The 8,910-nt window shown below is 40.8% G+C and overlaps 1 long non-coding RNA gene across 1 annotated transcript; it reads right to left on the reverse strand.

Moving 5' to 3' along the window:
- Positions 1-1,338: 1,338 nt before the first annotated feature.
- LOC127048389 (uncharacterized) lies at positions 1,339-6,250 on the reverse strand. Its single transcript, XR_007773635.1, has 5 exons — positions 5,959-6,250; positions 5,206-5,347; positions 4,653-4,751; positions 2,304-2,464; positions 1,339-2,065 (listed from the first exon to the last, which is right to left on the reverse strand). It is a non-coding gene; the product is annotated as an uncharacterized LOC127048389 (long non-coding RNA).
- Positions 6,251-8,910: the final 2,660 nt, after the last annotated feature.

Raw genomic sequence — 8,910 nt, forward strand, 5'->3', positions numbered from 1 at the left:
ATAGGCAGTAGGGCATCCCCAGGTCTTGACTACACAAAACATTCAGCAGTTTAATTAAACCGGTTAGTTAAGTTAGGGCAAACTCCTGTGTAGAAACTTTTCAGTTGAAGAGTCACTTAGTTTTGTATTTTAAGTTTCCTGCATGAATGTGTGTGTGGTGGGGCTTTGGCAGATTGAAAACTATGGTCTAGACTGCAGGGATGTGTTGATCTGAGGTTTCTTTCAAGCCCAGCCATCTCTAACACTCGCACACTGCAAGGCATATAGAAACATGAAGTGTTGTGCAAGAGACGCGTTGTGTCCAAAAGCAGCAGCCACACACAGAACTAGGACAAACAGCAAAGGCAGAGTTTCACATGACATGAAGCAGGCTTAAAAAGAAAAGAATGAGCTATTTTCTTCCATTTATGGCAAAGCTGTTAGAGATGTTTGCTCCAGACCTTGCAGCCTCTCCCAATTTTCCTTCACCTCAGGGAAGCTGCAGTAGAACGAACATCCACAAGCATCCTATCTTTCAGAACTACCCAGTTCTCAAGGCATTTGAAACTCATTTAAGCAGCAACAACAAAATAACAACAACGTGTTTGCAACAAGCAGATGTGAGAGGCTGCGCATAAACTGATGTCTTCATCTGGGAAGTCTATTCTCCATTTCCAAGTTACAAACACAGAAGTTTGATTTGCAACCCCTGTGCCCAGTTGGAAAGAACATCACACTCTCCACTGAAAGACTCTGTACATCTTCATTGAAGATTTTCCCCTCTGTAAATTTCTAGTAATTTTAGACTATCAAAAGCTAATAAGACAGATGCGAAATTCAAAGATACTGAGGCGTCTTTAAGAGGAAAACTCATCACACTCCTATTGAATAAGTTAAGCACATCACTGAGCTCCCATGTTGTGGGCTGCCTATTGATATATCTTGTGGTAGTGCCCAGAGCAGTGGTTTTCAAACCTTTTTTCTGGGGACCCAGTTGAAGAAAACTGTTGATGCCCGCGACCCAACGGAGCTGGGGATGAGGGGTTTCAGAAGTAGAAGGGCTCAGGGCTGGGGCAGAAGATTGGGGTGCAGGCTGTGGGTTGGGGCTGGGAATGAGGTGTTCAGGGTGTGGAAGGGGGCTCTGGCCTGGGGGTGCAGGCTCTGGGGTGGGGCTGGGGATGAGGGGTTTTGTGTGGAGGAGGGGCTCTGGGTTTGATGTGGGCTCATGGCTGGGGCAGGGGACTTACCTCCAGTGTCTCCCAGTCAGCAGCACAGCAGGGGTGCTATGGCAAGCTTCCCGCCTGTCCTGGCACCATGGACTGCACTGCGCCCCGGAAGTGGCCAGCAGCAGGTCCGGCTCTGTGCGGCTCTTGCCAGCAGGAAACCGGTCAATGAGCATGTGGACCTGGTGCTTGGGGCAGGGGCAGCGTGCGGAGCCCCATAGCCTCCCTGCCTAGAAGCTGGACCTGCTGCTGGCTGCTTCCAGGGCACATTGTGGTGTCGGGGCAGGTAGGCACTAGCCTGCCTTAGCTGGGCAGCACCGCTGACGGGACTTTTAATGTCTGAAACAGAAACTTATTTTAATACACTTGTTTGCCTCTAAACATATCAAAATTGATCATGAATCAGAATCACAACAGCAAGACTAATCCAATCAAAAATGAAACATATCAGAACACTTAGGACAACACACTAACATGTCTACACTTGTGATGGCTCATCTATGACCGGTTTGGATTGCTCAGTTATTAACATGGATTAACATGGCACAATTTTCTGGAGTAATAATGGATTTACAAAAAACAAACAAAAGAACAAAACACCCCAATGCGCAATCACTATGACTCCAACCTGTGGTTCTTCAAATGAACTGAACTTGAGCAACACTTGGAAAGAACAACAGTTTTTATGAGGTAAGAGTATACTTGCTTAGAGCAGTCAGTCAGTAGTTCTGCTTCGCTTTAATCTTTCGTCCTGCAGATCTGTTAAAGGTGAAGGACAACTCAGACTCATGAAGAGCTGGTAATCAATCATTACTTCCTCAGCTTCAGCTTAACACACAGGATTCCACAACATTTGGAACCACCTAAGTATCAAAAAAATCTCCAATGCAAATATATGAGAGGAGCTCAAAGCACTTAACCACCAATTATTCTTAGCACCCCTTATTGCCACCATTTTACAAAGGAGTAAACAGCCCAGAGAGGCTCAAAGATGGTATATTGGGACTTTCGGGAGCAGGATAACATACTGAGCTCAAAGAGCAGTGGGCTTACTATTAAACAATTCCCCCTTTCCTTGTCTAGTGTGAGAATGCCATATACCTCTTTATTTGCTTCATGGTTCTCATCTATAGGCCACTCATCCATGGAGGTATTTCATAGCCTCATCACCATAGTAGCCACACTTTATACTAGATGCAGTCACTCAACAGTTGTCTCTTCATGGAATTACAGTTTAAAGCCTTGACTTAATTTTGCACCTCCTGGAGAAAGGGGGAGACAGCTTTGATTAAAGAGAGAACCCCAGAATACCATACACATGGTCAAACTGAAAATATGCTTAAGGGCAGCCAATACATTCAGACTTATGCAAGTAATAAAGACAGCCCCTCACCTATGAAGCGTATAATAAAGAACAATCACAGATGACAGGATGCTTCAGGATGTGATGTTCAAACCGTTCCTCTTCTCAACTTCCAGTAAAATATAAATCACTAAATTAACTAAATACTCGTTTTAAGTGATATGGGGGGAAAAAGAACACACTGAATCTTTAACTTCACAGCAGCCAACAAAATAACATCCATGTTTTACACAATACAGTCACACCATTGTGCAAGAGTACTAAAAAAGATTAATTACTTCTTTGAATTGGCTTTCCAAAAATAATTCTGAAACTTTCTCTTCCTAGAACTGCAGAGAAGAGACACTATGTGCATTTCGGTTTTAGAAATTGTAAGGCAGTCAGACACTAGGGCCAGGAGCATAGTGCAAATACCATATCTGATGGATCATAGCTCTGGGAGGGTGGGTCTCAAACATATTTCAAGGGATCTGATCACCCTCCTTTTCTTTATGGCTAGATTGAGAAAGGGAGGAGGAAGAGGGAATATCCATATATTTTTTCTGATGTAACATAGGGTTCCAATATAGAAAGGTTGAAAGTCACTTCACTAGAAGATTCTTTCAGTGAATAAAATTAACAAGAATTTCCTTACGGATGCATTCTAATATGATGAAGATATTAATTTGATTCTTACGCCGTAGTCCTAGCTACACATTTTGTTTACGTACACGCACCCCTTGCAAAGACATGAGGATTGAGAGTGCAGGTGGAGCTGTTTGAAGACCAAAATATCTGGCACTGACAGACCTTGCTCTTGCTATTTCTTCTGGAAATGAAGGGCCTGGGGTGAAAGATACTTCTGACACATTCCCAATTAACAGTGAGCAGCTTCCAATCAAATAGGTTCTGGCAGTGAAACATGTTTGGGAGATTGTTAGTTTTAGAATCCTACCCCTCATACTCAGGACTGAAGGCACCATCTCAGATTACAGGGAGGTAAGCAAGGACATTCTCATGAGGTTATGCCCAGAATGTCAGAGGGCTTCAATAGAAGAGCCCGAAGAGGTGGCCTGCAAAACAAGTTCTATTAAAACAGCGGCAGATTTCAGACCATTGATGTGTTTTAGTGGATTATGACACAGTAGCCTCAACACTGAAGTCCTGGATTTAAATTTGTTTGGTCGCACTTGAAAATGAACTTGAACAGCCTCATCCTTGCTGTTTGCACACACCAAAACACAAATTACACCTTTGGTTTGAGCTGGCAGTCCTTCTGCTTAACAGAAATCAAGAGAGCTAGTAAGTCAGGACTGAGGTGCAGAACAGAACCCACGTCTTCCAAGAATCAAGCCAGTGTAAACTGGTTGGGTGACCTACCTGACTCAGAGAATATATTTATCTTGGGCAACTACAGATATAAGCTGTAGATAAGGTAGCAGCTGCACTAGTGTGAATTTTTTATTTATTGTTCAATGCATTGGCTGGGAGGGGAAAAATGTATAGCATTGCATATGCCTGCAACTTCCCATTTCCTATAGGTGGGAAGCCACATGTATGGATGGTACTAGAAATGAAGGTTAGATTTCGTTAGATGTGGTGAGCAGAAACTAGAGGTGAAATCCTGTCCCTATGGAATTCAATGGCAGTTTTGGATTTCCTAGTTGACGCCACTCCTTGAGCATGCATCACATTACACGGGCCAGTAAATCACAGGGTGTAAGCCATTGGGGCAGGTAGGATTCCAAGGGTGGAAGAAAAGGGGACTTAAGAATTTAAAGACCATCCTCAGAGAAGGTTTGGCACAAGCTTGATCTTTCAGCTGGTAGGGGCTGGAGAAGGAGGCAAAGCAAGCAAGCAGGAAAATACATTATCAAGTTGATGAAAACAGGGCTGCAAATAAAACTGCTGTACTTAGGACTAATTCTTCATCTGTCTCTGCCACTAACTCAAAGCAATGAATTAGCTTGTTATTTATATTTACAGTAAGCCTTAAAATATACAACAATTTTGCTCTGGATGCTTCTAATGGAAGCAGAACAGAGACTGAAGCTGGTTAGGAAAACACAAGCTGATGCAAACTTCAGCTCTTATCACTAGTTGCCTACAGTCTTTTGGCAGCTCCAAGGAAACATTGCCTAGTAGCCTGCAATGATAGATCCATCCATCTGTGCAGATTTTGTATCTCACACGCACCTCTGTAGTACCTGAGGAAACAGAATAAAGATTCAAATAGAAGGGTAAAAGCTGCAGAGTGTTTACTGCATTTATAGCCTACTGGTTAGACAACGTTGTCATGCATTCGTTTGGCCATGAGCTCTACTTTGAAATTCTATCTATCTATCTTGTTGAAAGGGGAAGTGCCAAGTAGCAGAGGCCCTAAATTAAACTTTTTTTTTTTAAATCCACAAACCCGACAAATAAAATTTTTATTAAATTAAAAGAAGTCACTGGAACCAGCCAGGAAAATCAGTGATCTTTAGAGCAGCGAGTCAAGGTATTTGCCTCCTCTAAATAGCACTGATTAAAATGGGAGATTGCCAACCTGTAAGTTATGTTTCCCCACGTATGTTGTATCTACTACTGCCACTAGTAACCCTATAAAATTATTACAATGGAATTTGATTACAGAAAAGGTGTATTTTGTCTTAAATTTTTTACCAGTTTGTTTACTTGATGCATTTATCAGCAATTTGGGTAGATTCTGTGTCACCACTTCATTTATGCTAGCTGTTTCCTAGCTTGTGCCCAAACATGAGGCCATCTCTCAGGCACAGGACTGCAGGAAGGTCACATGCACACTCTACAAGAAGATGTTTATTGGTAACAGCAGCAGCAAAGCTGAAATTAAATATGAAGAGGCATAGGCAGGTCTGTACAGAGCAACGAGAGGGAAGTGGAGGATGGAGAAAACTCTGACAGGGTTGATGTTATTCTTAGGTCCCTGCAAAAAGTTTTAAAACACAGTAGAATACACAGGGAAAAGACAACAAAACAAAAAACCAGACAGAACAAACCACACCTTTTTTTAGAAGGTTTAAAGAAAACAAGCCCCAAACAATCCTGTTAAAGGGGCTCTATCACAACGCCATATTTTTAAAGAGTTATTCAGTTTAAGAAAAATGAAAGTTGACATTGTTCATTTAAATTGGCAAAAAATGCTTTAGGACAGTGGTTCTTAACCTTTAGTGCAGCCTGCACCACTTTGGTTCCCAAAAATATGTTCTCACACCCCTTATCAAAAATCATTGAAGTCGGTCAGTTCTTTAAACCTAAATATATCATAACTATAGAATGAAAGAGAGAATTATATATTTCTTTTAATTTCGCAGTTAATATTTAATACAGTAATCATTAAAAATGTATAATGTTAATAAATACATAGGTTTGATGAAACAAAATAGCTGTACTTACGTGCCTGTGCTTAATTTGTGTTTGATGATTTGCTTTCTAAAAAAAATCTGGCATGCCTCGCACCTCCAGAAAGGGCATCTTGCACCCCCAGGGGGTGCATGTACCCCAGGTTAAAAACCACAGCTCTAGGACCTTGTGAGGTGGGAGGGTCCCACAGCTACACCACAATTAAACAGACCCTTCAAGGTCCAGGAGACCAAGTCAGCTGGCAGAAAGCAGCTGCAGGGGTCTAATTGCAGGGTAAACATAGCCTAAGGTAATGTTATGTAAACCCAGGGTTAGTAGAACTTGAGTTAGCTGACCCTGGGTTTGTTAACCTAGGGCTTGAGCATCTGTGCTCAATTGTAACCGCCAAGTTATGAATTATTGAACCCTGGATCCCAACTTGGGGCTTCACCATCTACACTGCATTATGCAGGCTCAAGTTCAACCACCCATATCCCAGCTTCCTAGTACCATCTCAAAATGTGGCCGCTCTAGTCCTTAGTTCGCGATGCAGTGTGGGAAAACTTGACTGTCCGGAGGACAAATAAAGTCAGCCCATGGGCTGTGGGATATTTTTGGGGGACTCCCAGAGCATGAGTCCAGTGGGGCTGTATACACTGCAAAACAATAGGGTTTGAACCTTGGGTTCCAGCTTGACTTAGCCTCAGACCTTCCACCCCCATGTGGTCCTTAGGATGATTTGTATACAGATGGAGGCCAGGGCAAGGCTTGAGCCCGTGTTCAAAGCCTGGGCTTACACTGCAGTGTAGACATACCCTAAATGTGCTAGGGCCTATCAGATCACCTCTGAAACTAAACACCACCGCAGCAGCAGCATTTGACAGGGAAACAGACTAATGAGGCTCTTACCTATGGAATTTGTCAGATGAGGATAGACTGAGCCTGAGTCATGTCACCCTTAAAGTGTGGTACAAGGACTGGCTTATCTGCCTTCTCCTAGAAAGTTGTTGTGAAATAGGTCTAGCTGTATGTATTAGGAAAAAAACTACTGAAATGCGAAACTTGTGAAATAAATGGCTTTAGCCGGTGGGGAGAAGAGTTTTATTCCTTTTCCTAGAAGGAACTGAAGTTTTTTCAAGTTTATGCAATGGCATCCAGACACCACAGGAATCAGCACAGAAACATGCATAACCATCGCCACCTACTACAAACAGAACCTGTGGCAGTCCATAGAAAAGGAGACACGTCCACACTTTAGAATAATCTTAATTCAGCAACGTTCCTGAAATAAATGGGACTAATTCAATTGGTATAAGATACTGCATGCCCTCGTCCACACATTAAGGGCCTGTGCATCTCTGCAGATAACTCATCTCTGACATGTGACTGGCTATTGCCAAGTGTGGACAAGACCAAAGTGAGAATGATTGAAGAGGTTATAACTGACCAGTCTAGTTTCATCACCAAAAAAGACTGACATGCCCAAAGTAATACACAGCATAGTGACATCAATTTACTTAACATTTGTAGTCTCATGTGTTAAGACATAAGGAATTAAGATAAAAGGTAACAAATACAAGCCATCTATTCTGACAGCTCTGGACATGTGTCAAATTTGGAAAATTGATATTTTAGAAAAGAAAATTGGATTTTTTTGTAGGAGGGAGGGACATTCCTGAATCTCAGATAATCCTAACTGGGGTTCAGATAATTAGCACTTACTCATAATACAGTTTTTAATATGGAATGTTTCCCTTTAAAGCACGAGACCTATCAACTGACAATCTTTAAACTGATTTTTCTGAAGGTGTAAATGCAAAATAAGGCAGTCAAAAAAGCTGTACTGTACTCTCCATGCTGCCTCACCCTGTTCAGACATCCTTTATGTGCATACTACAGTGTGATACATTCATTGTATGTGTCTGGTTCCTATAATTACAAATTGCACAACTTAATTAGTACTGAGAGATGTTTGAAATTGTAAAAGACTAGCACAATAAAAGTTATACCTGTAATATTTAAGGGTTTGTGTATTATAATATGAAGGAGCCCACTTTAAAATGAATAAAGACCTAATAAGATGCAAAAGGGGTTGTCTTTGCTTCACTGAAATACTGATAGTGATATACTGAAGCCTTTTTATACAGCTACTATCCAGATCAGAGCAAATAATGCTAACTTCAACAATGACCACAACAAGGGATCGGTGTTATAATTAGAGAGTCATCCAAATGGGTTACATTGAGATTTGGGTCCTCACTGTGTTAAGTCTCATTTACACCAGCAAATTTAAGATCCAAAATGTTTACCGCTGGTGGTATCAGCAAAAGAGGCTGTATTGAAGACACCCTTCTGAATGGGTTATAAAAAAATTAGACTAGCCTACTGCTTTCTCCATTATGTTGTTCGACGGGGCTGGATTAAGTTTGATGAGTTATTACAGTTTTGCACAGTTAGTTCCTTCTCTTTACTATTTTACCAACATGCATGCCTGATGTTAACTATTTTATTGTTAAATGACCTTGATTATTTCAGTTCCAGATTTTAATTGTGAGATACCAATTGTAAAGCTGAAAGAGTTACAATAAGGGCTGTCAAACAATTAAAAAAAGTTAATTATGATTTAATCGCAGTTTTAATCGCACTGTTAAATAATAATAGAATACATTTAAATATTTTTGGATATTTTCAAATATATTGATTTCCAATTACAATAGAATACAAAATGGTACAGCGTTCACTTTATATTTTTTGTTATAAAAATTTGCACCCTAAAAAAGATAAAAAAATGGAATTTTCAATTCACCTCATTCAAGTACTGTAGTATGATTTCTACTGTGAAAGTGCAAGTTACAAATGTAGAAATTTTTTTTTTTAAAAACACATAATTGCACTCAAACAAACAATGTAAAACTTTAGAGCCTACAAGTCCACTGAATCCTACTTGTTCAGCCAAAGGTTAAGACAAACAAGTTCATTTACATTTACAGGAGATAATGCTGCCCA

Source organism: Gopherus flavomarginatus, chromosome 3, assembly GCF_025201925.1.
Source record: "Gopherus flavomarginatus isolate rGopFla2 chromosome 3, rGopFla2.mat.asm, whole genome shotgun sequence".
Classification (NCBI taxonomy): Eukaryota; Metazoa; Chordata; order Testudines; family Testudinidae; genus Gopherus; species Gopherus flavomarginatus.